Below are 7,618 nucleotides of genomic sequence, written 5' to 3'. Positions count from 1 at the left end.
ACTGGCTGAAAACTTTCCTAACTCAGGGAAGGAAACAGACATTAAAGTCCAGAATTCATAGAGAGTTCAAAACAACATGAACACAAAGATACCCACCAAGACATGTTGATTGAAATGTCAGAACTTAAAGACAGAGTCTTAAAAGTAACTACTTATGGACAAAGGAAACCTCACAACACCATGAGCTGATTTTTCAGCAGAAAGATTGTAGGCCAGAAGGGAGTGGTATGACATATTCAAAATAATGAAAGGAAAACCTACTACCAAGAATATTCTACCCAGAAGATTATCATTCAGAATTAAAGAAAAGAAGATAGAGTTTTCCAGATAAGCAAAGCTAAAATGTTCATTGCCACTAAACCAGCCTTACAAGAAATGTTGAAGGGAAATGTTAAAGCAGAAAAGGCCTGAAATATAAATAAGAGAATATATGAAAGAGAAAATCTCACTGGTACAGGCAAACATATAGTAAATGTAATGAATCAACCATTTATAAAGCTAGTATGAAGGTTAAAAGACAAAAGTAATAAAATTATTAATATCTACAATAATAAGGTAATGTATACACACACAAAATATGTAAAATATGACATCGAAAACATCAAAAATGAGGAGTGTAAAATGTAATGCTTTAAGAATGCATTTGAACTTAATAGTCAGCAACTTAACATTAACTGTTATATACAAAAGATGTTGCATATAAATCTCAGACTACCCAAAAACCAAGAACCTATAACAAATATACAAAAAATAGAAAGAAGCCCCAAAATAGCACCACTTCTACTGGAGAAACTATTGGAAGTCCTGGCCACAGCAGAGAAAGGAAAGAAGTAAAAATCATCCAAATTGAAAAGGAAGAAGTAAAACTGTCACTATAAGCAGATGACATAATACTACATATAAAAAAATTAGAAACTACACCAAAAAACTATTAGAACTGATAAATAAATTTAGTAAAGTTGTAGGAAACAAAATTAATATACAGAAATTGGTTGCATTTCTATACATTATTTAAAAAATGATCGAAGAAGAGAAATCCAGGAAATCCTTCCATTTAAATTGCATCAAAAAGAATAAAATTACATGGGAGTAAATTTAACAAAGGAGATGAAAGACTTGTCTCTGAAAACTTTAAAGCATTAAAGAAAGAAATGGACTAGGACATAAATAAATGGGAAGATATATTGTGCTCATGGATTGGAAGGATTAATAGTATTAAACTGCCCATTCTACCCAAAACAATTTACAGATTTAATGTAATCCCTATCAAAATACCAATAGCATTTTTCACATAACTAGAACAAATAATCCTAAAATTTGTATAGAACCACAAAAACCTCAAATAGCCAAAGCAATCTTGAGAAAGAAGAACAAAGCTGGAGGTATCATGATCCTTGATTCCAAAGTATACTGCATATCTACAGTAATCAAAACAGTAAGGTACTGGCACAATACCAGACACATGTATGAATGAAACAGAATAGAAAGCCCAGAAATTAACCCATATTTTACATGGCCAACTACTCTACGACAAAGGAGGAAAGAATATACAGTGGTACCTTGGTTTTCTAATGTAATCCATTCTGGAAAACCGTTCAAGTTCAGAAACGTTCAAAAACCGAGGGATCAGTAGCTGACAGCCAGGCCTCAGGATCTTGCCCTCAGCGGAAGCCATGTGGCATGTTCGACTTCCGAGGCGTGTTTGAAAACCGAAGCATTTACTTCTGGGTTTACGGCATTCGTAAACCAAAATGCTCATCAATGAAGACATTCGAAAACTGAGGTACCACTGTACAATTGGAAAGACAGTCTTTTCAATAAGTAGTGTTGACAACAGGGCGGCTGCGTGCAAAAATATTAAATTGGACTACTTTCTTACATCATATAAAAATAAATTAAAAATAAATTAAAAACTGAAATGTAAAATCGGAAATCATAAACTCCTAAAAGAAAACATAGGCAGTAAACTTTCTGATATTGCTCTTAGAAATATATTTTTAGATATGTCTCCCAGGCAAGGGAAACAAAAGCAAAAATAAACAAATGGAACTACATCAAGCTGAAGAGCAATAGCACAGTAAATGAAAACATCAGGGAAATGAAAAGGCAATTCACTGAATGGGAGAAGATATTTACAAATGATATATCTTATAAGGGATTAATAGCAAAAAGATATAAAGAACTTGTATGTCCACATTAAAAAAGCAAACAATTTGATTAAAAAATGGGTAAAGGTTTTAAATAGCTAATTCTCCAGAGAAGATATACAGATGGCAAATGGACACATGAAAATATACTCAGCATCACTAATCATCAGGGGAATGCAAATCAAAACCATAATGAAATACCACCCATACCTGCCAGATTGGCTATTTTAAAAAAGTCAGTGAATAACAAGTGTTAGTGAAAATGTGTAAAAAAGGGAAAACTTGTGTACTGTTGATGGGACTGTAAATTGGTGCAGCCACTATGGAAAACAGTGTGGAGACTCCTCAAAAAATTTAAAATAGAACTACCGTATGACTAAGCAATTCCACTTTTGGGTATCTATCGGAAGAAAACAAAAACACCCATTGGAAGAGATTTATGCATTGCTAATTTCACTGTGGCATTATTTATAGTAGCCAAAGTATGGAAGAAATCTAGGTGTCCAATGATTGATGAATAGGTAAAAAAGGTGGTATATATATATATATATATACAGACAATGAAATATTACTCAGCCATTAAAAGAATGAAATTTTGCCATTTGTGACAACATGAATGGACCTATGTTGAATCTAAAACACAAAGAAGACTTGCTGGTGTGGCTCAGTGGTTGAGCATCGACCTATGAACGAGGAGGTCACGGTTTGATTCCCAGTCAGGGCACAAGCCTGGGTTGCAGGCTCGATCCCCAGTAGGGGCCGTGCAGGAGGCAGCCGATGAATGACTCTCTCTCACCATTGATGTTTCTCTCTCTCTCTTTCCCTCTCCCTTCCTCTTTCTGAAATCAAGAAAAACATATTTTAAATAAATAAATAAATAAATATATAAATAAAACACAAAGCAAATAAATAAACAAACCCAAACCCAAACAGGTACAGATATAGAGAACAAACTGATGGTTGCTAGACCAGTGGGGGTGGGGGTGGGGGTGGGGGTTAGAGTGTAAAAGGTGAAGGGGAATGAGAGGGACACATTTCCAGTTATAAAATAAATAAGTCATGGGGATATAATAGACAGCAAGGGGAATATAGTCAATAATAAATTGTAATAAATTTGTACAGTGACAAGTGATCATTAGACTATTGTAGTGATCACTACAATATTAGGTATATAAATGGCATAACAATGTTGTACTTGAAAATAATATAATATTGTATATTAACTATATTTTAATAGAAATTGTTTGTTATTTTCTATTTATAAGATAATGTATGGGTATTAGAGAATATTATAATGGGGAGAAAAGGGAAGAGAAAACATCATTTACAATTCCATTGCAATAAATAAAACAATTACTGCTAATATTTTGGTGAATTTTCTTCTAGTGTTGGCATTTTTAGTTTTGGAAGATGAGATCATACTAAACATATCATTCATATCCCTTCTTTACCTCTTCACTTAGTATTCTGTGAATACTTTCTTAAGTTATTAACAATGCAAAAAATGTGTTCAAGGATTCTTAACTTACTGTTGTAATTATTCTCGATGTTTTTACAAAGCCTACTAAATATATATACATGAAGATTATATAATTTTTTTCCTATAAGTCAGCATAATTGTCCAAGTTCACATAGCTGGTTATTCACAGAACTTGGACTAAAAACAATTTTCTCTTATTCAGCTAAGAGCATAATCCAAATAAGTTTTTTCCACATTTTCGGATGAAGGGTAATATTAAAGGTATAATTTGGGTTTGGATTAAAACTAAACTTACTCGCTCTTAAAGAAGAGCTTCACATCCTGTGTATGCAGTCACTTTTTTCATGCTTCCCATAAGATCGTTCTGTTTCGAAGGAGTTAACAGAATGCAGGGAAAGAACAGTGTCAGCGGCGCACTCTAGTTGGATTTATTTTGCCGGCGAAAGAACAGACCACCTTTTTGTCTGAACCAGATGGAATATAAGCAGATAATTAGTGACAAATGATATAATATTATGGCATCTACTGTGGGTTTGTGGGACTGGATAATGTTGTGGTTTTAATTATAATATTTGATCTGTAGTTTGAATATGAACATTGAGATCCGCCCCCCGCCCACCAAACTTCTCTTGTCATATTTTATAGATGAAGAAATAGGAATGTGGAAGTGCAATCAATTGTCTGAGGTCACAGAGGGAGATGATTGCACAGCTGGAATGTAAGCCTCGTACTTGACTGAAACCTTGGCTTTGTCCACCGCCCAGCTAGGCGCATAAAGCTTTTCTCTTCCCCAGCAGTGACTTTGAGTAGCAGCTTTCAGAGATTCATTTGACATTGAATCTAAGCTTTGTGATCAGCGTTTATCTGGAGAAGAAGGGGAGGAATTACTTATCCTTTGGCATACATTAGCATGCAAATAAATCCTTTCTCTGCATTGTGGAAGGGCCTGAAATGATCACGTCTACAATATATCTTTTATAAATAGGCCTGAATACAAATGCTGCTTCGAAGAATTCACATTTAGAGGCCTTCTCCAAACATTTACAGTGCTTCTTTTTCTTAGGATTAGGACTTCTATCTACTGTCAGTTTTAACAAAAGGAGACTTACTAATTAGTTAATTTATTCATTATGTACACCCTTCCAGTCTCCCCCATGTTTTAATATGGCCTGCATTGATATATATGTGTATGATAAAGCTTTAGACTTAAGTAGAAAATTAAAATTACAAAAAGAGAGTATCTGCAACTATCTGACAGACCTGGAACAGTTACTGTCTGCTGCCAAAGTTTCTACTACAGATGCAAGAACAAAGTGTCCTTGCACTTTCTGTCTGACTATGGCAGCCAAGATTGTTGAATGGTGGAAAAGAAGGGGACAGGGCAAAACATGGAAAGAATTTATGCAACTCAGAAACAACCTCATATACAGTCACGAGCCTGTTTTACTTGAGTCTAAAATTTGAGTTTAAAAAACAAGCCAACAAACCAAAAAGATATCATTATAACTCTCACATTCTCTTCACATGGGTATAAGTTTTTTAGTTCTGTTTTTTTTGCAGTCCAAGCTAAATCAGGAAGTCATTCAAATCTTATTTGATGAATGGAAACATAAGATTATTTCTAGTGTAATACAAAAGAAATTCATTCCAAGTGATTTTACCTAAGGGTCCTTAGCATTGTTTAATGACTGTGGCTACTATTGTTCAAATGCTGGGAAAGATGTGATGCTACCAGATGTTTACTGGCTGAGAAATGATCAGCTGCTATTGATATTCTGTATACTTTAGGGAATGATATCTGAGAACTTTTGCCTAACACACTAAACAGTGAAGGGGACCAAGTGTGGAAGAAATCTAAATTTTAAAACTCTTTACCGGTGGTAAATTGGGAATTTTAAAAATTATTATTGATCTTATGTTTCTCTCCTTAGCTGTACATTTTTACTGATTTGCAAAAAGTTCTTTGTATATAAAGGATATTGAGCAAATATTTCTAAATTCACTGTTTGCTTCTTTATAATTTCTGAATTTGTACCACATATGACAGAATCTAAAGCAATGGTTCTTAATCAGGGGTGATTTTGTACCCCAAGGGACATGTGGCAATCTCTGGAGACATTTTTGGTTGTTACAGCTGGGGAAAAGGTATTAGTGGTTAGAGGACAGGATGCGGATAAACATTTTATAATGCACAGATTACGTTCACAAGAAAAAATTATCCAGCCTTAAATGCCATTAATGCTAAAGTTGAGAAACTCTGCTCTACACAGCCATCCTGGGGTATTGTTTTTACCCTTTGTATAAAAGAGAATGTGAAGATTTCCCTAGAATTTTCCATGATTGTGGTATCTGTTTATTTCCCGATCCTTTAAGACTTACTTGCTAAGTAGCCATAAATGAGATGAAGTCATCCATATTTACTTTTCTCTGATGAAATGAAATCACAGTTATGATTTTAAAGACTTTTGCAGAGAAAATTGGTCAAAGGGTAAGACCTCATATTAAATTCCCCAAGCTAGTAATCCTTTCCTAGAAGACTTACCTATTGAAACTATTGAAATATTGACCTCGAAAAACCAAATTCCTCATCTACAGGCAGCCCTCCCCATCAAGGGTCCCATTTTAACTGCGAAGCCTATCACTGGGCAGAGTTATCTTTTTTGCCCTTTGTTGGCTTTAGTGTCAGAGACCTGATTGCCGGTCCTAGTTCTTCCATGACCTAGGCCTTTTGTTTTCCATGCCTGCTTTCATTAATAAATTTAGCACCTTTATTGAGATATAATTGACATACAATAAACTGCAAGTCCTTAAAGTGTGTGATTTGGTAATTTCTGACATATGTATACCCTTACAAGTCTACACCACAATCAAGATAATGACCATATCCTTCACCAGGGAGTTTCCTTTGCCCCTTTATAGTCTCCCCCTCTTGTCCCTCCCCGCCTCCTCCCCTCATCCTCAGGCAGCCACTGAAACGCTTCCTGTCAGTACACATTAGTTTGCATTTTCGAAGAATTTTATATAACAGGAAGAGTCATACAGAATGCATTCTCTTTTGGGTCTGGTTTCTTTCACTCAGCTTAATTATTTTGAAATATATTCATGTTGTTGAGTGTATCAATAGCTTAGTCCTTTGTATGCAGAGTAGTATTCCATTGCATGGCTAAACCACAATTTATTTACCCATTCATCCCATCAGGTTATAAACCCAATAAACTCTAAAGAGGGAGGTGGGTGGAAAGACATTAAGGTATAATAATACCTTTAGACTTCTTTTTCTGAAATAAAGTTTTATGCTATCTCTTTATGCTTACTTCTGTAATTATTCAAAAATGGATTTATAATATGTAAAGTAAAAGGGTCCGTTGGACCCAGATGATAAATTGTAGTGACTATTTCTTTCTGGTGTACTGAGGGAAAATCAAGGAAAACTCTAAAATTCTAATCTCTACTTAAGAAAACTAATGTTGAATATAAGTGCTGTTTTGAAATTTGACTGCTCACTTTGAATAGGATTTTATCAAATAGAAACATATTGGACAAATATTAAAATCACCACCCCCAGCACCACAAAACCAGTAAAATGGAAGGAAAAATTACAATGCTAACCTCCTAACTCGGCTGCTTTTCGCTCATCTTTTAAAGCAATTGGTCTTCTCAGGTTGTCAGTTTGAGGGAATGAGATACATTCCACTTGGACAGTGGGAAGCAGTTGGTAAGATAAAAATCATTCAGGAAATATAAAGGACTTGGCCCGTTAATTTGGGCAACTGCCCAGCTTAAAATTACAGTAATGAACTGCCTTTTTTTACCTGGGAGGAATCTCTCTCATGTTTCAGATTTCAGCATCCTTTTGGATGGCTTCCATCTCTCCAATTAGTTGCAAGTGAAACACAGAAAATCCGCTTCTCACAGGCTGTATGATTTAGGAGATATTGATTAACGATTATCAGCCAGGAGACGGAAACAATCTTTTTTAAACTAGTTCACC

The sequence above is a fragment of the Miniopterus natalensis genome, chromosome 6 (genome assembly GCF_054644295.1).
Source record: "Miniopterus natalensis isolate mMinNat1 chromosome 6, mMinNat1.hap1, whole genome shotgun sequence".
Taxonomy (NCBI): domain Eukaryota; kingdom Metazoa; phylum Chordata; class Mammalia; order Chiroptera; family Miniopteridae; genus Miniopterus; species Miniopterus natalensis.
This window is presented reverse-complemented; position numbering follows the sequence as displayed.